The 25,616-nt window shown below is 35.1% G+C and overlaps 1 long non-coding RNA gene across 1 annotated transcript in view; it reads left to right on the forward strand.

Moving 5' to 3' along the window:
- Nucleotides 1-4,009: 4,009 nt before the first annotated feature.
- LOC137474078 (uncharacterized) overlaps nucleotides 4,010-25,616 on the forward strand; it is a 34,433-nt gene continuing 12,826 nt past the window's right edge. Inside the window, exon 1 of the long non-coding RNA XR_010999131.1 lies at nucleotides 4,010-4,307. This is a non-coding gene — a long non-coding RNA (uncharacterized lncRNA). The remainder of the gene's footprint in view (nucleotides 4,308-25,616) is intronic.

Here is a 25,616-nt window from a genome sequence, read left to right on the forward strand (position 1 = left end):
CCAAACTGTGAGCTGGGAAAGGGACAGACTCTTTCCAGTTCCTAATAATTCATTTTGTCCACTCAAGGGCCAATTCATTTTAACAGTAGTTGCTTACCTGTTTGGAATAAATGAACTTCAGAGAAGGCCAAGGAAACACATCTGTTCAGATCACAGTGCCAATGGAGTTTGTGAAATGATGTACTTTTCATGTAGAAAACCCTCTTTCCTTTCTGCATAAAGTATATTTTTTTCTCCAGAAGTTAATTAATTTATGCTTCATAATGTTTCTTCTATTACTAACATTGCAGCCTGCTGCACAGTATGCACATCAGGTATTTCTTCTTTTTTTAGTCTTTCAAACAACTGTAGGGTGGCACTAGCTGTTCAGCAAGACAGAGCACATACTACCCATTGCTAATCCTTCTTCAAAGCAGCAGTTGAATTAACATAAGCTTTAAGTGGGTGTTATGTATTCATTTGCACATTTTCTGCTGCTGCTTATGACTAGTTTAGCTGCAATCTGCTACACAGAAAGGATTACTGCACAGATACAGAACTTTATAGAAGTAACACATCCTTCAGGTACTTCTGCATAAACTCATATATCACACTATGGGTCATTAATTTTAAATGTCTGGAGGCAGAGAGATACAAATCTCTTTCTCTCTCTTTCTCTACCCTGTCTCACCCACTACCAGCTCTAGACAGACACAGTAAATTGGCACTCCCTAAAACCTACCTCATCATCATGAGTCATGATTCAGCTTATTGTCCTTTTTCTCTGTTGTCTATCATTCAGGTGAGTTATTTGTTTAGAATATACCCACAATACTCTGGTTTTAAATACTCTGAGTCCAGCATTTTTGGTTTGGGTTCTTCTGGTTTATTTTAATGTTAATATATTTATATTTATATTTATATTTATATTTATATTTATAGTTATAGTTATAGTTATAGTTATATTATTTATTTTTATTTTTATTTTTATTTTTATTTTTATTTAGATCAGAATGCTGAACCTGGTAAAAAGGAAGTGATTACTGTGCTTCCTTCTTCATACACCACTGCTGTAGTATCCCCAGGCTGAAAGAGTACATGCATAGTCCTTCTGCTGGGTGTATTGAAATAACTTTGTTAAACTATTTCCTTAGAAAGAATAAGAAAAAAATGACAATATAATTCTATACAAGATCTCAATTCAGAATTTTTGCAGAAGTTTCAGTAACAGCTCACAACTACCACTTTTTTTTTTTTTTTTTTTTTTTTTTTTTTTCTGGAAAAGCACCATTTGCAGAAAAAAATTGGTACTGTTGCTCCCTGAATTCATATAAATCAGGCCATATGCTATATCTAGTTCTGGAAAAATGATCTTTTTCTTCTCCCTTCTGCTCAGAAATTACTTTGCATGGCTTTATTATTTTTTTTTTTATCTGTTTTTTTTTTTTTTTTTTTTTTTTTCCCAGAGCATATTAATATACTGTGTTTTGTTGATGTATACAGTGGTAAGTTCCAAGACCACACAGGAAACAAAAAGTAAAGTGTGTGCTGTTTGTTTGGTTTACCCAGTCATTGCACAGTGAAGGCAGAACTCAGTCATTAATTGTTCATTTAGTATCAGTTACCACTATGACCACTCTGTGCAACTTGCTTTGCAAACAGAACTATAGAGATATGTTTATTCTCTTACCTCACTGAGAGCATTTCATCAAGAATGCATGTAGGGGATTACATGAAAAAACGTATGGCCTTTTTTTGTTGTTCGCTTCTTTTTTGTTTTTTTCCTGACCTACATTTTATGTGGCAAATGTCAGGAGAGCTTAAGCATTTTTTAGTACTACTATATGCACTTTCAAACACCTTTTCCTACTGCCTCTGGTCGTGTGTATGGAAACCTGTGCACTGTATCACTGAAGATATATCAAATTTCAAATGGCATGCAAGGTAGCAGAGCTATTCCAAAGGCAGATGGCTAAAAGTTAGACTGTGGCTAAAGTATATTAGGCCCTAGTGTAAGGTCGTGTATCTTTCTGGTATCTCCAAACAATGTAGCACAAACTGCTTTACTTCATCCACTCTCTTTGGTATCACTGATTCACTGAGTCAGGCTGTAGTTGTGAGAGGTGAAAGGAGGGGTGGCTGACCCACTTGCAGAAACCACTGTAAGAACTGAGATGAGAGGGCTGATGTCCATGTTTCAAAGAGAATATTCTGTATGAAATCCATATCTTGCCATTCGCATTCATTTCAAATCATTCCTGATAAACTGTTCCTTTAACTTCTGGTGTAGTGTAGCATGCAGTATACAGTTTCCAACTACTAACAGTTTGCTAATTAGGAACCCTACTTGATAAAGAGAACCGTTAACATTTGAACTCACTTTGAAATGCTAAACATACATTATTTAAGCAATTTTTTTATGCTATTGCCTATTTAGTTTAATAATATATACATCCCTGAATATTATTTAAAAAAACCCCAGTGGAAATAGCTTGGATGCAGCAACTGAATGATAAGTTGACTAGTTTCTTTTCAGCTGTAGGTGAAATATCCCTGTTGTCATGTATGCTGTTTGACATTTTAAAAACTGTCTTTTGAAACAGGAGTTTTCCAACAGGGAAAGACAAAAACTATCATCATATCCTAAATCTTTTATTTGAACTGGAAAAAATGAGTGCCACACTAAAATCATAATTAAGAGTTTTTTTCTTGCTTGCTTTTTTAAATTTCACATTCAGTTGTATAGTTTTTAAGTTCTTAATGTATAACACACAGCATCCATTCTCATGAAGGAGAAACTCAAGCCTTTGGCATGGGGTTGCATTCGTCTTCCAGATTTTACCCATGAAATATGCATGCATTTAATCTAAACTAATCAAGCAGGCTCCATTTAAAAGAATTCCATACCATCTTAATACAAGTGTCTTGGGCCAGTGGGATGAATGGCCCTTTTGAGATGCCTGCCTCTCAATTAAGGACAGATGGTGCCTAGATGACCATCCTAGATTTGATGTCACATCTAACTTTTAGATGATTAAAGCTTGATGAGGTAAATTGCATGTAAAATCACATAAAAAATGATATAACACAGCACGGTCTTAAGAACTTTTTATTTAGAAGAAATTCCAACATTAATTATAATATAGAAGAAATACAAAATAAATTAGATATCAAAATCTTTTGCTATTGTATTGCTATGCAATATGACTTCATGTGAAATAAGTCAACAGTAAAGGAAAGAGGGCTGAGTAATCAGAGAAATTATCATTCTCCTCAAGAGAACAAAACAGTTCTCATTCTTTGCTCTATTCCCTAGGTAGACTAGTGATTCACATTACCCTCCATCCTCCTCTCTAAGGGTATGGGCAACAGAGAAGCAATAAAAGAATTACTGTAAGGAGCAAAAGATAGTCCAGGACAACAGGGCAAATTAGGAGGACAATAAAGATGATAAATTATGAGAAATTGAGTTCAATTAAGAAAAAACCAAGTACACCTACTATTCTTTTAAAATGTCTCTCAACTGGTTCATCCTTATCTGCCTAATTTTGTTAAAATGGTGCTTCCTAATGAAAATTATTTCAGCATTAATTTACTCTGTGTTTTTTGCAGTATATTTGGTAAACTCATTTACAAAAGCATTCTTGTTATTCGGGACCACCACCACCACATGTAAAATATAAACTCTCATTTTTATAAAGTAAAATGAAAACATAAAAATAAAACACCATGGTGTTATAACCCCCCATATTTAAATAGTTTCATCCCATACACTTACTTTCACAATAGTTTCAGCCATATGATTCCTGTGTAAGCAGCAGTAATGACTTGAGAGAATGGCATTTTACTAATGGATAGTGATCATCAATTTGCATATAGGAAAGAGGATTTGGTAACAATTTTTCTTCAGATATAAATGTCAGAGAAAATTATTACACTTTGGGGACTTTATGTAACTTATTGTCACCAGAAAGCTAAGAAAATTCCTTTGAAAAATTCTCAGCTGACTGTGGGATGCACATCCGTGCATGCATCAGATTCTGCTGATGGAAGCTACTGGGCAAACACTCTTATTATAATAAGTTATCTGCATTCACTAATGATCAGAAGAATATTTTATCAGAAATTACTTTCTGATGTTGCAACCTGAGACTTTAATGCTTAGATCAAACAATAGAACTTAAACATATAAAACCTCATTTTGTTACTTTTATGTCAGATCTTGCTGGTATCGTGTATTCAGAACATCCAATGGCTTCTGGAAGAGCCATTTTATGCCTCAGCACTTCCAAAAATGAGATTGTGGAAAACTGACTTGAAAATCTCATGTAAGCAATACTAACTGAAAAGCAACATTTCAAGACCAAATGTTTTGTTTGAGATACCAGTCATTGTAAATGATGCAAACATTTGTATGCAGCTTTTGGAAGCATTTGTACTTTACACAAAACAAGTGCCATTACTAAATTAGATAGTTTGAGCAATCATCCCTTTTAAAATAATTAACCCTGAGAAAACTTGTTGGAAAGCCAGTCTGGAGCTTTTCCAACACATTCCTTGTGTTTAATGAACTATGGCTACACAGGGACTTGCTGTCATTTGAGTATGTGGTCCCATCATAATCAGTGAGCAACCCAGAGAACCACTATTCATCAATTTGGACATGGTTGTACTGTTTGTTTCTAAAGAAAGATGGTTCATAAATATCAGGGGGAGAAAGGGATTCTGTAAATATCAAAACAAATACTACATTCATTAAAACCAAAAGTTTTCTAAATAGAAGCAATTCTATTAAATTCAGTAGAATTGCTATCTCAGAATGCCATTATCCAAAGTGACATGGGAATTTTGTCTGTAGAATTCCCATCAATTTTGACATGAAAATCTCTGATGATGATTATTATTGTTTCCCTTTTGTTCAAATGTTTCACCTATTTTTTTTGAATAGAAGCCTTACTTACATTTGAATGTACTTCTCTGGCAAGGTTGTAAGATTAGCCATCATTCAGCAAATATTTAAGATAATTACAGAAAACACAGATCATAAGAAGCCATGATAGGTATAGAACAACAGCCTCTCTGCTCTAGTTGATTAGATATTTGAGAGATCTGAAAGTTTGTTGGTGATGTTTTAAGGTAAAGCCAAGACGACAGGTTTCACCCAAGGGTGTAGTTCAGACTATGGCCTAAGTAGCAGCTGTTACACCAACTTGCTTAAAGTCTCATTATGTCATTCTTGTACCTGCTAAACTGCAGAGATCCATTGGTTACAATGGTTCCACAATTCTAGGAAGGTGCCATAGTAAAGAATGATCAGAGAGGTAGAAAATAGGAGAAGTACAGATTATCTTTGCAGTAAAGATCCAAATTAAAGTCCTTTTGTTTTGCTTTTAACTGGGAAAAAATAAAAAACACAATTAAACAATGTATGTTGAAATATTATTTTAAAATGCTACATCTATCTTGCTATTTAGAAGCAGATATTTACTCTCACACATATATATGCATGTGTATGAATATATGCCCTTTTAAAAGGAAAGAAATTCAGTCACGTCTGTGCAGCTCCTATATTACTCAATTAGCCCCAAGGTGTTAGGGTGATCCTGTCCTTTATGAATCTGAAAGGTTAAAAGCCCACCTTAAGTTAAGCATCTTCATTTATTTCAAGAATCAGACTCATAATTTGTCTCCATGGTCACTGGTCATTTCTGGAGGACAGCTGATGCCATCTGCCTTCATTTCTCTCCAAGACCAGAAGAATCTCTCAGCAGGTGCCCACACTTCCATATAAAATACAGAGACAAGTACAAAACTGACTTTGACTGGACTCACATTTCAGATGACTAAAATTAGTGAGGTGAATCCTGCCCATCTAGGTTCATTATCTCTATGTAGACACTTGGTGTTGTTTTCCTGTTTTCCTTGAAGTTGTTTTCCTGAATTATTTGTCTAAACTGGGCATGAATTTTAAATATTTGACTGAAATTTGAATAATGTCTTCAGCATTTGGCTGGCATCTTCAATAAACATGCACAAATAAAGTTTTGAAAACATCAGAAGCTCATATTTTCTGCTAAAAATATAGATTCTATCTTCAGCGCCTTCTTGTTAAGCAAGGGAAACTATTGTAAAAAATACATCTGAGAGCAAAGACAATGAGAATAAATGCAATTGTCTTGACTCAGAGTAAAATCAACCCCTTGATTTTAAATTGGCAATTAGCTTTTTTTGGTCTCAAGAATGTTGTATTTCTGAAACAGAAATTATTATGAAACAACATAAGTTTCTTTATTTAAAAGTTTCAGTCTATGTTTAATATGATTATAGTGAAGCACAGTCTATACCAAAATTGCCACTTGTGCAGAAAAGACTTATTATGAAAAGGCTGTGAAAAGAGGACCTATATATTGCTATTAATTTCATATTGTCTTCACCAATGCTTCTCGGATATTAGGGTGTAAATAAGTTAGGTATGGTCCTTCACTTCATATGTTCAGCCTTTTGGGAATAGGTGAGATATTTAGAAGCTCAGTACTGTCTCTTCAGCAACTGATGTCAAGATCTTTTTAAATTAAAGGCTTCTATTGATGTACTATCTTTTTTCCTCATTTTATTTCTCCACAAAAGAAAGAACCTTACAGTGACTGATTTTTTGCACATGACTAAAAAAATCTTAGCTTGAAAACTTGGGGATATAATGAGTGACATTTATGTAAAATCTGCCTCTATTCCAAGACAATAAAAGCTTTTCTGGCCATCTCCACCTGGCAACCCTTAGGAACAACAGTCCTGGTGGGGCAAATATATAGGAGATGGTCCTGCAGTAAGGCTTTTGAACATGAAAACTTGCACTTACTTCTTAAAAAAGATTAGTACCTGATCTTTTTCATAGCAAATCATGGCAGTAGAGCCATGTGATTTTCATTCACTTTCCCTTTGCAAATTTCTCTGTGCTTCTTTTTGTTTCTATGTCTATTTTATTTATATTCTTCTGGATAAGATGGCACAATTACAGTTCAAGTATTGTGTATAAAAATTATGTAAAATAAACTTCTCTTGAGGTCCAGAAGCCTTTTTCTCCTGCTCTACCACACCTGAGAAACAACTGCTTTCCAGCTTCTAAATTTGAGCACTTATTAGAAATGCTTTTATATCAGCTGGCAAAGTGACAATAGAACAGTCTTATCTACAATAGAAGGAAATGTTCTCTTCAAAAGTATTATGCAAAAACAGAAGGGAAATAAGCATTAAAATAAAGCACTTAAAAAAAGGCTACAAAGTCCTTGATGTGTCTTTCCATCATCTCAATATGATATGAGATAATTATCAAAAAACAAAAAAATAATATATTCCTAGGCCAATCACTACAACTTTTTAGGACTTGTCTGGTGTATCTACATATACATAATTTCCCTGTCTGTTGCATGAGTTCATCTGCACTGGTTTTCACACTGATTCTTAAAATAACTGCCTTGGTTATTCCCATTACACTTCCCTGCCTAAACTGGTGGGCACAAATGCATAAACCAAACACACAAGCACAGAATAGTTCTCTCTCTTGAGAGAGAAATATACTATTATATTGCTTTTTATAAAAAGATAAAATAGCTTTTCAGAGACAACATGCTATTACAGTAAAGCTTTATTTCATGGTACAGTCTAAGGGGCAACCACAATCATTCTTTGACAGAGAGCTCCCTTCTGCTAGGGGATGATGCTATGGTTTCCCCAACTCCAGGCAGTCAGAAGTGTCATGGGTTAAAGTCCATTCTCAACACATATAAGATAATAACGAAAAAATGCCAACAGCACATTTTTTTGTTTTTCCTTTTGGATTTTCAGGCTGTAGGTGTGCTCATAGCATGCTTTCAAAGTATTTTTTTTTTTTTCAGGCAGGAATACTTCCTAGTTTTTTTATAAAACAGGAATTATGTTTTTGCTCCTCATCTCCAAAAGCTGATGTCTTAGAAAATACCTTAAAGAAATGAAAGCCTCAGAAATATTACAGGAGCTGGGAGCACATATATTAGAAAATCATGGAAGATGTAATGAGTTATTTCTATACAACAAAATAAAACCGTGGCACCAAGAAAATTGTGCAAAATTTAAATAATGAAAATTAGATATTGCTAGCTGATCTTTAAAAGGAATTGTACAAACATTCATAATGCCAATGTTTGACTTTTCAATTTAATAAAAGCAGTAAGAAATATGTTTTTAATTTCACTGCCTCGCTATTCATACAGGCTAATTCTCACTCTACCAGTGGCTCATTTCTTCAATTACAGGATGTACCTTCATTACACTTGATATATTATATTAAACAGTAAGTGTCTTATGCTAATATAGAGAAACTTGTGGTTGCCAGGCATCATCCTTAAAGGAAAAAAATACTTTTAATTAAACAGTTGTCTTCAATATAAATAGTTGTCATAAGTTACTGCCATTACCCAAGGCGTAATGTTTCCAAAGCTCATTATGGAATTATTCAAAAAGAAATCCCACACCAGCATTTACTGAGTAGCACATGGAATACATAAATACAGTTAAATTGCCAAGTAGACAGTTCTCTAGTGTGGCCACAAAGAAATGAGTTGTATAACAGAACCAAAGAAACTTTGGGCATTTTCTGTAGTTTCCCATTGTATTCTGTGCAGAAATGAGACAACAAAAATTATCATTTGTATAATTTGCTCATATCACTGTAATATTTATATTTTGCCCTCTAATACTTATCCCAGTATTAGATCTTCCTCAAAATTCCAACTACTTTTAGTTATGACTAATGTTATAATTTTTTCCAGATTACAGTAACAAGAAGGACAATCATTTGATATTGATAAGGGAAATTTACTTATTCTTAAATCATAAAAAAAATCAAACTTTGCCCAGGAATTTTGATAAATGCAGAGATGTTCTTTATTCTCTTTTAAATTTGTGTTTCTTTGAGAAGACTTTCCTATTTGCTCTGTTTCATCATAACAGGTTTATCAGCCATGTGTGTTCCTGAACTTCTGATAACTTTTGAGTCTGTCAGCTGATTTCAGACGAATTCGGCTCAGAAGTGGAACTTTCATAAAGAATTCCTGAGTACGTCTTTCAAATCTGGTTGGGGAGAGGATTATGTGTCCTAATGAGTAAAATTGCATCTGAACTTATATCTGCTTAGGTACCAAAGAATTAAACCAGGAAAGTGCCCTAAGAAGTCCCCTGATGCCTGGAAGATTCAGTCAAATTTGTCTCCTTCTTGATATCAGATTCAATTAAGGATGATAATTATGACCACATTTGGCAGCCTTTAACTGAAGCTCAGTGGTGAACTTACTACCTTGATGATATAATACAGTAAAGAAACAGCTGTCTCCTTCTCCAACTACACCATTTCTGCAGGGGAAACTATGTTGCTCATCTTGTATTAACCTTTGGTGCAGCCAAGCATGTACAGCAAAGTCCAAAGACCCTGAGTTAGTTGAAAGAGTTTGCAGCAGAATGTAAGCAACTTGTAGAAAAAAGCTTGGATGAAGCATATGGAGGAAGTCTCCAGGTGCTCAGAAAGTTAGAATATCCTTGTAAACAAGGAATAGAAAGTCTGTTTTTCTTAGAAGCACACAGGCCTTTTGTGTCACTACCCAGCATATATGAAACATGGTGACAAGGAGGAGTTAGGGAAAATGACAACAAGACAAACGAGTGTGTTTAGCAGCAAAACAAATCTGCACTTCAGACTCTAAGTAGGTGAGTCATACGATAGGAAATGAGATAATTAACAGAAATAGAACCCAAACCAGTGACAGTGGAAAAACTGTTGGAATTCTGTCACCTCAAACTGAAAGGGTGTTTGTGGTGATTCTTTTTTAGAAAGGAAAGAGCAATATATGTGATAGTATTGAGAAACTTGTTATTATATGCAATTTTGCAAGCATTTAAAACTTCCTAATTTTTGGCAAGATTATGTCAAGGAATTTGTGCCTTCAGGCTTTGGGGGATCTTGGTCAGACAAACAAATTTAAAATTTGATTATTATCTACAAATAACAACTGTGAATAAAACATTCAGAGAAAATGACAGAATAAAAATGGATGCTCACACTTCTCCATTGAGGAAAAAGATGAACAGAGCAAAAACGTTTTAAATAATTATTTGGTGAAGAATGCACTGAAAGAATAAGTGATGAGAGGTAAAAAAGTAGATTTGAATGAACAGCAGTTCTGAAAGAATCAGTCATCCTATAGAAAGCATTAAAAATAATTAAAAAAAAAACAACAACAAAAAAACCACAACAGCAACAACAACAAAAAAAAAAAAAAAAAAAAAAAAATAAGCCCAGATATAGCTAAAGTTTTGTAGGATATGTTTGGGAATTACTTGAAAAAATAACTTATGGTAGTTTGATAAAATTTAAGTACAAAAGGAGTTATAAGGGGAATAAGAAATAGGTTGAGAAACCAGGTAATTCACAAATATCATTAGACTACTACTTCATTGCATTGATGCTTATGTCTCACCAAGCATTGTCATTTGTGCTTAAGAGTTTGCAACTATAGTAATACAGTAGGTTTAAAAAGTGTTTTTGCTTTCAATGGAATTTCTTACATGACCAGAACAACTGAAATGTTAGTTTAATGGTTGAAAGTGTTTGTTGGTTTGTTTTTTTCTCTAGATACAGATAAATGTTACTTACTAAATAGCAGAACTGAAATTTCAACTGAAAAGTAATGTAGCAAATTCAGCAACAGAGATGAAAACAAGTTCCTGGCTTGGAATCACACCTCTTGTTAAGCATATTGTTTTGTATATATCATGCATACATAGATAAATATTTTAAGAGTTTGTTTAACTAGATTTATGTTTTCAAACACAATCTGAAAAAGTTACTTGACATTCTTACTTTTGGAGGATGATGTTGTAAGGTAGCCTTTGTATTTGAGATTTTTTTTTGCAAAGTAGAAGGATCTTAAAACTTCCACAGTTCTGTAGTTTATGGGTTTGTAAAATGGCAGTTGCCAGCAGCCTTTTTCATCCCACTTTATTCACCCAGTAATACATATTTTTTGTTTCTCCACAAATTAAATTAGAATACATAATTCTATATCTGAATTAGCTTCCCACAGAGAGCCTTATTATAACAAATGAAGTTGTAATAACTCATTCTAACAATTTAATCTATAAATTGGTAGAAAGTATGTTTTCTGTGTTTCTGTAAGTGAACAGAACTTACTTTTAAAGGAGCTTTAAGAGAATTATATGTACAGTATGGTGAGTGACTGATACATTTTTGCATATGTGTCAGTATATTAAGCATGAAATAACATAGGAAATAGGAATGTTAGCAGACAACCTGAATATGAATTTCAGAGAAATAAGACAAGAGAAAGAAGTAACTCTTTTGTGAAAAGAACAGGATTCTGCTGATATGTTAGTGTACGTGGAAATGTATTCTAATGGATACCAAGATTCAAAAACTGCTGCCAGAAGTGTTGATAGACTTTCTTATTGTGGCATACTGTGCTTACCCTGTAGGCAATTCTGAGTGATGTGGCAGAAATTAGGATTTATTTATAGATAGACAGACAGACTAGTACATCTGCCTTTTAAGCCATTCTTTAAGAATAGCAATTATTAAAATGGTTACTGGGTTTTTCCTCTCTCTTAGCACAATCCTGACTGTCAGGGAACAGTTGGGCAGAAGAGGGCTGTGCTAGGGCTGGGAGCTGGCAGGGCAGGCAATGTCACGCTGCCACCAGGAAGGGTGCAGCCCTGCAGCACCTGCACAAGGTGAGCACGGCAGGAATGGTGGCAGTGGTTGGGGACAGTCACAGCCTGGCTGAGATCCTTGTGGCTCTCTTTCCCAGGAGATGGTGCAGGGCTGCTTGGAGGCACCACCTCAGGGCACGAGCAGCCAATCTCCTTGGCACTGGGGGAGACTTCAGAGCCTGTTGAAGTGTTCAAAATCCTGACACAGGTGACACAGGCAATTTCCTTCCCTCGTCTTTTCTCATTTCTCACTCTTTGAATTTTCACAATGCAGTTTTCTTTCTCTTAGGTATAAACTCTTTGAATTTTCACAATGCAATTTTCTTTCTCTTAGGTATAACTTCATCTTGATGACTCTCTGTTTCTGGCTTAAAGAAAAAGGTGTATTATATGAATGGTCTTTTTATTTGTCAATGTTATGTTCCTCAGGGATTTCCATCTTCTATACTGGCAACCTTGGTTTAAAAATGTTTGATTTGGAATATTCTTTTTTAGAATATAAAATGTCTTGTAAACAAACAGGTACTTTAATTTCACTACACTGGTGTGAACAAAGAAGCTTGTAACTGTGCCTGAGACCTGAGTTATTAAAAGTCAGGGGAATTTCCAGGCCTAATAATTCCTTTTTTGTATTCTCTGATTTTTGTGCATGTAATTGCTTGAAATTGATTGGATTTGATTGATAAGGATGGAATAAATTTATGGTTTTTAGATATTCATATGTCTATATGTATTGCTCTGTTAAGAAGAGAAACTTAGATATTACTTGGTAGATATTAACCTTAGATATTACAGTTCACAAATCTGTCAATGATAAGTGTTTATATTTAAAGCAGGGATTACACAATGCCACTTTGATCATATCAAGCTTTTGTTTTTCTGAACAAAATTATCAGCAGTGTTTATCATTAGAAAGTCTGTATATTTAAGTGTCTTTACCTAAAATTGTTTGTGCCATTTGGACAGGAATATTCCAAACAACTAGAAAATCATGGAGTGATATCCTTCATCATTATTGCAAAATATGTATTTTTGTAATGTCTATGATTTTTGTTCTTATACCACCACAGATCATTGAAGGTAAATTTATTAATGTCTGAGTAATTTTATCAAATGTTTATTTAACACAGACAATTTAGATTAATGTCTCTGGCTTATGATGGTAACAAGCTTCTCAATACTTCCTAAAATACAATATGTAACAGAGTCCAAGGAGAGCAGCATAAAAATCATTCAATCAAAACATGTACAAATCCCATAAAAATATAATCCTTTTCAGGTAAATGAGTTACTGAGTTCACTCAGTTTGAATTATTCTTTCTTATTTAAAATGTAGGAATAAAAACTAGGAAATGGCAAGTTTTCAGGAACTTGAAGTCATCATTCAAAACCTGACAGTCCACTGGAGGGGAGGTTGGGTGTGGAACATTTAATGGCAACTGTATCACTACTTGTGATATTAAAAGTTCTTTTAAAGTCATTAAAGTATTTTCTTGATGGCAGTCTAATATGCTTCCCCTCTGCCCTCTAGGAATAGTTGGTTTTCATTTTAGACCATTATGTTCAATTATGCTGGGTAAAAAGTAGGACAGCAGACAACAGAATCATTTTTCTTTTAGGACTGTTCTCTCAGTACATTTTGAAGACATCAGTGGCTGAGGGACCTGAAGTTACATCTGTTACACAATCTGAACCTCAGTTTCCTAATTCCTGCATCCAATGTTTTTTATTTGCTCTTTATTTAATACTCAGAAGTAGTATGAATGTCGTGTGTCTATGTAAAAGGTTTATACTCTTAGTTAAATAGACTTCTTAAAGTGCAATAATTGTGAAATCACATCACTCTACCTCAAAATATCTAAAAGAGATGCAAGCTAAGCAGAGAAAGAAATGTCATTTTAGACTAGATATAAATGTTAATTAAGAACTTTTACAAGCTGAAGTTGAGAGGAAATATCTTCTTGTCCTATCGCTTTGAACAGGAACAATTATCCTGACAGATTTTTGAAAATTTTACCCAGAAACAACATTGTACTAGCTAGAAAAATGTTAATATCTGTCTCCATTTCCTGCTCAGGTATTAAGAGTTATTATACAGAGACTTCAATGGCATATTGCCAAAAAGTACTGAAAATCCAATCTCAATATGTACAAAATTACAAACATTGCATGCCAAATTAGTTATGCAAGTAGTTGTCTGGCTAAATTTCTTGTAACCTAAACTGATTCTGTTCCAAGTTGCTTTCCAAATGAATATGATCTAGGGTGCAAACTTGGTCTTCTGCTCATGATAGATAGCAGTCATTTACTTATCACTTTTATTGCTATTAATTAAATCTTTTGAATTTCATGGTTTTAAATGTCTTTGTTCTTGTTTTTAGATCTATATTACTTCAACTCAAGGTTAAAAAGAAAAAATGAATCTTCTATTCCACTCTAATTCTATCAATAATTCTCCTGATTGATGGAGATATTGATTCTCCCACAGCCATTTGAAGGTAACATATGTATATAAATATACACACACATTCACACATATATCCACACACTAGAATACATGCGTTTGCATATAGAAATACACATACAGAGATGGGAAGATTTTTCAAAGTGAAGAACCTGTCTTTGTACTCACTTTCTACTAAGATCAATAAAACTTCTGAAATCCAATTTGTACCTTTGAAAAATCTTCTCCATACAGATTATTTTCAGAGTTAGTATTCAACAGATTAACCCTGTAGCCTCATCAATAGAAAAAAAAAGGGCTTAACTTCTACTTTGGCACTTATGTTAGAAAAGTCCTTCACCTTATTGGAAAGTAAATATATTGTATTCCATTTGCTGTATTTAATCTTTTCTACAGGTAATAATAATGTCTGTATCACTGAGGTTCATGTTATTTAGCTTCTCATACGTTTTCCCTAATTGCAGTAGCACATCTTAAAACATTTAATAAAAGACAATTGAGAGCAAAAACATGACTGTTATGTCACAGTTATCTTGCCATTTTTTAGCAGAAGAGAGGAGGAGAAGGGAAATACCATTAATTAATTAATACTCTACTATAAGAATAATGAGTAAAATTATAGGAGCAGATAAGAGTGTTTGTTTTGCCAACCATCTCTTTATTACTGTTTTTCAATAGTAAATGATTCTGAATTACATTTTATAATCAAAACATGATATCATTTGCAGTTATTTTGTGAGGACTGTGGAAGTCTTGAACAACAAAATATGTTTGCTAAAACACCTTAGTTTTCAGCTGAAAAATAAGCAATTTTATTTTTCTGAAAAGAGGTGCAGCTCTTCTCTGATGGCTTCCAGTATCAAGTCTCCTCTTGATACTGAAACATGGACATCTTTTTTTTCCCTGAGATGATGCTTCTCAGTTACCCAAGGTCCAAATGGTTCCTGTCTATCCCACAGACTGTTCTCATAGTATTTTTCAGTCTATCTGCACATGGCATTGTACATTTATTCAAAACCTCTAATCACTTTTTGCCACTTGATCATTTCTGCTATTAGTCATCCCTTAGGTTTTGTTTTTCCAAGCTTTTAAAATTCTTCTGTAGTTCCTCACTACTGCTTTCTTATCTCTCCTCCTTACTTCTTCTACAATCTTTTCTGTCCCTTCTCTAAAACTAAACCAGGCGCTGGTTCCTTTGTAGACAGACTTCTGTCCCTATCCTGCTTCTCACTTTTGCACAGAAACCTGTTACTGCCTCCAGCCTACCACTGATTTAGCCAATGCTGATACCTCAACTTTTCTGACCATGTCCTTAATTTCACACATATACAAGGTTCCTTGCTCTTGCTCCTCTTGTCTCTTGATTTTTGACCTGAATTTCCCTTCTGGCACTGAATCTGCACTTGTTTTCTCCTATGGAAACCAGTATTTTTATTATACTGCTTTGTTTATTACATTTTCTTCGTATAGCCTCCAATTTCTTTCTCTAGTTATGATTTTTCCTGTTGAAGAACACCTGAGTCTTTAGTTTCCTTTGTTCCAAGTTGCTGTTAATTAGGCCAGACTAATGTTACCTAATTTTAGCTGTCTAAGAGCTGGGATGCAGCCCGAGCTGCTCATCCTACTTTTTTACATCTGAAGTTAAGAAAGAAGGGCAATTTGAGAGACTAAATCACAATGCTTTCATGTCTCAGGATGGGAAGACATGCTCTGCAGAGGTGGTCATTTTTCTATATTGATTATCAGAGGAGTTTACACAAATAGATTTTATTGCACAAGTATTTTTAATGGCTAAAATTAATCCTTCCAATACATATTCTATTGTAATTTCAACCCCTAACATTTCCCCTTATATCATCTCAGACATATTCCACAGAGATCTGTATAAACTAATATTTTCAATTTCTAAATTACTAAATTAATGTCTAATTTAAATAAATTAATGTCTCATTTTTCAAGAGTAAAATTCTGTTTCTGACAATATAGTTGACTATTTTTTAAAAAAACTGTACATTATTGAAAAAACCTTCTTATATCTTTGGCTTTTCACTTTTGGGTTTGGACTGATAACTAGGATGGTTAAAAGGTGTGCCTGTCTCATAATAAGGATTGTTTTAATCCAGGTTTGAATACACAGTTGCTGACTGGGAATGAAATATGTTCATTATTAATGTAAGAGGCTTATAAGAACTTACAGTGTTTCAAATTAAAAAAAAAAAAAAAAAAAAGAATGGTACCTAGTTGTTCTAGACATGACAAAAACTAAATAAATGAAACCACCAAACAATAGAAAAATCAGTTTGCTGATTATGTTAGATGTCTAAAGACAAGAAATGTGGCATATAATTAGACAGACCTGGAAGCCTTACTATTTGATCAACAGTATGACTTATTTGGTATAATAAACACTTCATGATATAATAGAAAGATAAAAGTTCATTTTACACAAGTCATATTATATTAGGATTAGCAAATTTAATAAAATAATATATGTTAAATATGTGTTATTTTACATAATCTTTAATAGGTAATATGCATATAAAATATTAAACCATACAAACTTAAAACAATAAAATAAATATTTACATTAATGTGAGGGGTCAGAAACTGCAAAGGGAAGGAGTGCTGGTCTAGCTCAAAGACATATGTGCTCTGAAGTCCAGAATGCTATTGAACCCAAAGACATCTGAGGCATGACAGGAAAAGATGAAAATTATATCAGACTAAGGGTTATAGTGAGCCATTGAGTCACCCCAGGACAGGCAGGTGAGTAAAGGTGGATATAACTTTTGATAAAGAAGAAACAAAATTCTCTGAATCACGGAACTGAGTAGTTTTAAAAGGGCACAAAATGTGAGAAGAATTTGCTGGGAGAGGAACTTTGAAGATATTTAGTAGACTCATGGAATGAGCTGAGGATTTGATCGAGAAAGTAAAGGATGCCACAGAAGAGATTTATTCTCCATGCTACAGAGTAACTAATAATGACTGAATGCAACTTGGGCAATGGTGATCCGAAGTCACTACCATAGGAAGAAAAATAAGGAAAAAAGTGTAACAAACCCAGATTATTTGAGATAGTTTTCAATAAACTGGGGAATTGTGAACTTACATTCTCCTCAGAGAAAGTCCAAGGGAAAAAATAATGTAGAGGAATGCAGACAATCTCAATATGAAGCATAATTCCACTTTATATTTTAGGAACTGGATTGAGCAGTTCCAGGGTTGAAGATGGGTATTTTTCAGATCTTGGGAGGGTATGACTGAGAGCCCAAAAGATAGAGAAAACATATCCACTTTTTTCTTTTTATGGATGACCTGGGAAAAATTATACAGTCAGCTAAACTGTAATTCATGGAAAATATTGCAGAAAATAATTAACTAAATTGTACATAAACTAATAGAGTGTGTAAGCAGACAGAATCTAAAAGGAAGATGGGTACCTTCCAATATATATTTGTCAAAAAATGTTACTCTCAGTGTTTTAATAAGGAGAGGTACTAGTTTTAACTTACTGCAATCTGTTACTGCACAGACATTACGTACAGTGTCCAGAAACACACTATATACATCTGCCATTGGACGATATGGCATATTAACACAAACCACACTAATAGTCACAATGTATTTATACATGCGAATTAAGGGTTTCTTCATTTCCTAATATTTACTGATCTACTTCTCTATAATATCAGCAAAGCTGACACTATGGAGCATCTTTTTGATTATCTAAATCAATTGCCCATCAATAGATGACAGGAAATAGGACTTCTTTTCCCTCCATAATATACGCTCCCAAATACACTGACAAAATCAAAGAGAGAATGCTTATTGAACTAATTTATTTGAGAGGAAAAAAAATTGTTCTCATGCTTGTGTTTCCCACATTCTATGAGCAAAAGCACTTGAAGTGGATAAATGTGTAGACCTTTGAATGCAAGAAACGCATGTGCATGGAAATTCCTTGCCTATTAATGCAATAAGTTAAGCATTTTGACTGTACTCCACTGAAAGAAAACTGGAAGGGACACATTTATATAGTAAACCAGAACAATTGAAAAGAAATAATATATATAGTGTAATAAAAGCTTGCGTTACTGCCAAGAAGTAAGTGTTCATACCAAAAATGTTCTGGAGAGCAGCTGCCAAAAAAAAGCTGAGAGCATTATGAAACACACTAAATCTATACATAGAGAGGGCTTGAAGAAGAAAAATAAAGTATATTTATTCTTAGGATTCAAGTATATGAAATCATTGTGGTTATTTTATGCAAAATAAGCAATGCTCTGAATATGATGGCAAGCATTCAAGAAAGCATCATGTTGCCTAAAAAGCATCTTGGTCTTTAAATTCAGGAGAAAGGCTCAAAGAAAGATATCTGAGTGTTTGAGGCAAGCTAAAAATCCAAAATGACACAAAAAATTCCATGTGCTGTTTGACATGGCTTAATAGTCCTGACAATGCTAAGGTAGCTCAGGTCTGCATGAAGGTGATTTGAAATGCACAGAGCAGGTGTCCTGCAATTGTCTTGAAAAAGATGAAAAGTGGTTTGCCATTGCTGCTATGTGGTTTTCAAATGAGAACCTCCATGAGGAAGCCAGAGGCTCCTAGGAACTCTTCCTAGTCTGCTATTTCCAAAACAGTACCACAACCAACAGGTTATGGGGGCTTTCCTCTTGAAGTTAGTCCTTTGAGGGGTCAGAAAAATCAAGACTGAGAGATCCAGGAGATGACTTGGAAACCAAATGCCAGTGACAAGGCATGATGATGGAGCTACCATCTTCTGAGAAGAGACTAAAGGGATGACAGACTGAGGTTTAAAATTCCTGAAGGCAGTGGGTAAGGTGACAGCAGAACTTTTGTTTACCAAATGTCACACTACTGGAACCAGAGAGCCTTCAATGGCACTAGTAAGAGGTGAGCTTAAAATAGATAGAGGGGAGTGCTTCTTTGCACAGCAGGAATCAAACTTTTAGAGCTAACTGCCACATAAGTTTTTTTTATTTTCATCTATGGAAAAGGGTTTCAGACACGTTCTCCTCCTTATTGCTTCTCATGGTCTGGTGAAAATGTCTCAGGGCTTAGATTGCTTGTGATATGTGATGCAGGAGCCTAACCCCTGTCTGATTGTTACACAGCATCTTCAGCTCCTTCCTTGGCATTATGAATTCAGTAACTAGGAGTGTGCTCTTAACTTTGGAGCACTACAACATTACCTGCCACAGTGTCTCACAGTTTTTGTTCAGTATCTGCCCTTTTGCCTGTGAAGATACATAAGTAGGCACATACATTTATCCTCCAAGTTTAATTTATGTAGCATTTTCCTGCTTCCCTGTGAAGCAGGGAGGATCAAATACAGTCACGACACATGGGAAAGAGCAGTAAATCATAAACATGTGTGATAGGTTACTTAATACAGGTGTCAGGAGAGAAAAGTAACTAGAAAATGTAATTTGCAAGCTCATAATTTTAGTAATTAGACTATCAGATAGGTACTACCAGATTATGGCAAGACTGAATGGAGACCCCTACCATTAATAAAGAACAAACTTCTGAGTTTAATGCCTACTGCTTTTGATGGTATGTGAAGTTTATGGTTGACTTTCTTAATTACTTCTCCCATTATCACATTATACATTGAAGAGGGAATATAACTTCACTTTTTTTTTGGGTATACTCAGGTATTTTGTAGAGTCAAGAAATAATTAAATAATAATGAAAATAATATTATTAAAATCAGTAGTTCTTCTGCATCGCTCTGGCTAGTAACATCGCGCTGGCTCACTTAATTTCCAGATTCTAGATTTCACTAAAAGAAGATAAAAATAAATTCAATACTTTCCTAAAATGACTTTCCAAAGTAAGCAAGTGCTGCAGTTGCCATAGGGATGTTATAACATCACAAATGGGAAGAAGTTCACATAGTGGTAAATAAGCACACTGGTGGGTAAGTTGTCCATTTGAGCTTGCTTCAGAGAAGAAATTACTCAGGTAGTAATTTTTGAGGGAGGAGGTTTTAAAAAAACCCAAACAAAACGATCACCATTGATTCACTCTGTGGCAGTGCAAATCTGTGAATACAGGAACTCACAGGTTGTAGGGGTCAACGAAGATGCAGGGCACTGCCTGTGCTAAGTGCTGTAGTACCTTTGCTGCAGGACCTACATCCTTCCTTGAAAAGAGAGGAAAACATTGAAAATATCTTTAAATTCTGTGAAAACAAAAACATCATCAAGTTCTTGCATTTGTTCAGTGAGCCTGGAGCTGTCCAGCTTGTCCTTATTTTGCCTTCTCTTTTGTAATGCATTATGTGACTGAATTCTGGTAGTACGTTTACTGCCTTATATTATTCATTTATTCTGAAAGTCAATACAAACAAACACAAAGTTGCCTAACAAAAGAATGGACTTCCTTTCCAAGGTTTCTTCATAATATTCTACATCATAAAATCTCAAAGGTCAGATGATAAAAATAAAAAGTGACTTCATTGAAGATGATACTACTGTCCTGATTTACAGCAAGTAGTAATCTAGTCCCAGCAACTCAAGCTTTTAATTCTGTGTTCAAGCCAGAATAGAAAGCAAATGGCTGGATAATAAATACTGTGGAAGTGAGAGAAAACCCACACAAATCATATAAAGAATCAATCTAGGAAAAAAGAAGAAAACCCAGATTGTCTGTAGATAAAACAAAATTCACTGAGAATGTGCAACAAGATCTTTAAATACAAAATATTGTGATAGTTTCTACCTTTTATAAAAAGTATTATTTTTTTTTTCTTTTTGCATTTGCCTTTGGTACATCTGAGTTCTTTTTCTATTTAGACTGACATCTTTACCAGACTTTCCATGCCATTACCCACTTGCTCTTCGGAACCCGGATTCAAAGAGGTCTCTTTCCCAGTCAGCTCTTTCTCATTCGCTGGATTGGCCTCTCACAACACTGCTGAGCCTCACTCTGCTCTCAGCCCATACTCACTTGCTTTCTCAGGCCAATCACTGAAGTGTGGGTGTTACCCTGAGGTGTGCCCCATTCACTTTGCGGAATAGATGTAGCTATGGGGTGAGTAGTGGAGCCAGGGCTGGTCAAAGTTGTGCATGGGTAAACATTTGCCCCTTACCCATCCCTGTCTGGGCTTTTACCTACACTACAATACATTTATGGCATTTTACACAATTAGTCTCATAGTAGAGGGTGAGTGCTTGAATATGACATATACATTCCAAAAAAGTGTTTATGAGCAGATCATATCAGGTTTCACATTATCACCAGTGTCAGGGGAGAATTAAGTTTGAAAAATCATCCACCATCTTCCCTGATCTAGCTCTATAAATCCATTATTATTTGGGACCATGTGGCTGGTTAAGTACAGCAGATGGAAACAAGCCCTCCAGAATTGTGAATCACAGTGTAAAAGGTAACCATGCTAATGAGAAAACCTGAGCTTTTTCCTCAGCCTTTCAGTGTCCACTGTTTAGAGCCTACTGGTTAGGGGAGAGAGAGAGTCTCAGTGAGTGGTCCTCTAAATGGTAGTTGGTCAACTATTATCAGGGCTGCTAGAACCTCACAGACTACTCTGAATTTGGACTGAGGTACAAGTAATCTCTCCAGCTTTGTATAAAGAAGATTTTGTTCTGCACTAAGCACCTGAATTCCTTTTATAGTCCACAGAAGTAACTTCAGATAGACTAAATTAATCTTATTTTAGACACACTCAAGCATGAAATAAATAAGGTGCACCGTGCTCTATGTAGGCCAATTTATGTCTTTTGGTTATAATGGAAAACTAGAATGAACAGCTCAGATGGGTATATTTAAATCACAGGTGTACAGATCTGGGCAGACAAAAAATCACCTTGGCTGCTCATACTGTCCTTGTAAGCAGGCATTCATTGATCTCTGCTGGCCTGCAGATGTCATGCTCCTTTCTGGAAGAGAATGCCAGGAGCTGCCCTAGAAGAATCTCAGAAGTTTTGCAGACAACCACTGGTGATAAAGGCATATGTGGAAGGTGGAGTAAAAGTATTGTATCATCCAGTTAAAGAGCGTGAGTACTGGATAAACAGAAAAAGCTGGTGACCAGCTCTGGGACTATCACCAGCACTGCCTCTTGCCCCACACCAAGCCCTGGTGTACAGGTAGCAGACATTGCAGTGCATATGTAGGAAAGAGGCAGACCCACAGGTGTGGGTATCCCTTCATCAGGGTCTAGTGACCTGTGTGTTGCCTCTTGCTCTCTTTCTTGTGCCTCTGTAGATGTGCTTCTCTCTGTCTCACCCAGTGAGAGACATCACATCTCTTGCTCACACAATGGCTCTCCATGAATGCTTTAGCATTTTATACACATTGGAATAGCATGAATAGAAGAGCTCAAGAACATTTTCCTCTGGAACAACCCACGATGTAGTCCTATCAGGCATTGAAAGGTGGGATTTGAAGAAAAAAGTGAATTGAATACTTGTCCCCCACCCCCTCTGTTCTAAGCAGTGAGCTATTGCTCAAAGGCAATTAGTCCTCCTTTCTTCCCATACTTTATTTTGTCGTTTTTGTGTTTCATTCCATCACAAGCAGATGAAAATGAAATGTGCTGGAAATGGCAGGAACAGTTGGCTTCAATATTTCCAAACTATTTCTCTCAACCCAATATGAAATCTATTAAAAAAGGATTCTGTTATTTTCCTTTTGGTCAAAATGACAAGAAGGCACTAACCTAAATGTACAATGATTATTGGTTGTCCTAGAAGTGAGGATGTAAGTGTATTTGAACAAAATCCAGCCGCCTTGTCTCCCTAACTGTGTGGTATGATGGACAAAAGAGAAATATAACCCAATTTTTAAATTGAAGGTAAAACTGATATTTGGGGCACTGAAGAAGACCCCAGAGTGGACAGAAAAGCAGAACAAAACCTTGTATAGACCTTAATGTTTAAAAAAGCTGGAAAGTATATGGCAGTGAGTGGTCCAAAAAGTCTCATGAAAGTATGTGAAGCTCTTTCTGAGGCTTGATCCATTCAACAATATTTGTAAATAACAGTAATCTCAAAGACAAAGTCTGTTTGGCTGCAATATTTCATTACATTTTTGCATATATATACATAGAGATCTTATATATTCATAGCTATATATTTAATTAGATATATGGACAGTTTTGTACTAATAATGACTGGGAAATTTTGTATTATGTCATGTGTGTATATATATTAGTATGTGAACACATATATAAACGAACATCTATATCTGTCTATATCCATAACAAAACTCTGTTTTCCAGTTTAGACCAAATACACCAAATACACATGAAAGCACATACAAGCAGTATGGACTGATTGTATATATGCTACTGATTGTATGTCTGTTATAGTAGACTTTGTATCACTTCAGAGAATTGGCTGTCAAAACTTTCCCAATCTGAAAAAATATTAGTAGAATTCCACATTTTCATAAAGATCTTTGCCTGTCCTCTTGGAGTTTTTCTTCTCTCTCTCTCTCTGCCTCTTGTGCAACACTTCTTTAAATGAATTAAATATTAAATCCTTGCCATAGTATATATGGAAGCTGACAGATACACTGAGCCAGCAGTACTTGTCTGATATACTTTATGGCAGCTTTCCTACACAGGATACTCTGTGCTGGCAGGCACACCATGCCAGCTTCTGACAGCACAGGCTATGCCAGCTTCTGCATCTTCTGACTGGGCCAGTTCTGGAGTTATAGAAAGTAATGCCAGACATAATGTTGCAGGTCAAAGACAAAGACAAGAGCAGCTGTTTCTGAACCGCCCCTGAAAGATGACCATCTTACTGCTTCCTGAAGCCTAAGAGTCATGGTAATTTCATGGTCTCTGGGCAAACTATTCTAGTAAATAACCATCAGACAGTTATACGTCTCTTTTATAATGTCTAATACAGATATTTGCTACAATTTTTGCTTATTACCCCTAGTTCTTCTCTTAGAGAACAAAGAGTGTAGTTTATGTTCTTTCTGTCTGACAGTTACATTTAAGATATGTGAAGACCATTGGCCCATCTTTCCTTCCACAATTCAGCCATCTCTGTTATAAGCAAAAATATCATAATTCCCCTGATCCTTCTATACAGTTCTTATTCTTTAGCTTACAGTTCATTCCAATTACACACCTCTGGACTTTAGGAGAGTTAAAGTTAAGACAACATTTAAACAATATAAACTAATGACTTCTATAATCACAGAATCTAAAATGTAAGTGTGAAGATGAACTGTTATTTCTTTCCAGAGATGTAAAATAGCCTTTTCTTTCCTTTTTTTTTTAATTACATCTTTTATCTCTGCTAACCTGACACAATTGTTGAGGTGCTTTGAAGGCAGTACCACCTTCAGTTCTATTTTGCTTGTAATTGTCATTCATGCAATTGCAGAAATGCTTCTAAAAATAAATATCTACCAAACTCTCTCTGCAATGAAGGTATGACCTCATTACACTGGGAAGGAAAGAAAACACATGGTCCCTTAATCTCGCAACAGACATTGGCATCTCATTGATACTATTTTACATAGAGGAAATGCATTTCTCTGTGTTTGAAAAGATCAGTGTGAAAAACATTTGTATAACTCAGGTTGTTTAAGAACCCTTATTTGCCGGATATTGAATGTTGGGTGCCTGAGGTTGAAAATCTATGGCAAGTTACAGGTCTTGCACTTCCTTAAGTTGAGACTCTTTGAGCCAATTATAGTTGACTGACTGGTGGCAATCGGAGCAGTGATTGAAAAAAAGCACAAAATACCACAAGTTCTTCAGCTGAAGGGCCACACATGGCTGCAGTACACCCTGGAAGTGGCAGACCGGAGACAGTGTTTGGATCCACAGTGACAGGCTTTGCAGGTGGGGTTAGTGAAACTGGTTAGACATGCCACAAGGCATTTCTCATACCGATGTCTCCTAACAGGAGAGCCATGATGAGAAGCAACCACAGTATTTACCCTTTTTTCCCTAAATCGGATAAAAATATGCCTTTCAGGTGCTGAATATGAAATTTGTTTAGCTGTGATTACTCTTCTCTTTACTAAAGCCAAATAATTTGTTGAATGACATAAACAGGTGCAATCTTGATATCTCTGAAAAAATGCCATAAAAGGTCCAAATGATCCTTATTGCATAAAATGTCCTGTGCCAAAGCACTGTAATGGAAGATTGAGCTGGACATACAGACATTTTGTGTCTTTAATCCCACTTGGAAGGAAGCTAAAGATCTTTTCTTTCCTTATTTTTTCCCAAATTAAAATGATTTTTGAGAGGTTTCTGTACTTTCCAAACTTGCCCAACTTTGAAAGCAAAACCTTAAAAACAGTAAAGGAAACAACACTGAACAAATAAATAATTAATCAAAGGATCTAGATCTTGGTTACTTTATAGTTTTTATTTTTATTTTTCCAAAGATTTTCC

This window comes from Anomalospiza imberbis, chromosome 5, assembly GCF_031753505.1.
Source record: "Anomalospiza imberbis isolate Cuckoo-Finch-1a 21T00152 chromosome 5, ASM3175350v1, whole genome shotgun sequence".
NCBI lineage: Eukaryota > Metazoa > Chordata > Aves > Passeriformes > Viduidae > Anomalospiza > Anomalospiza imberbis.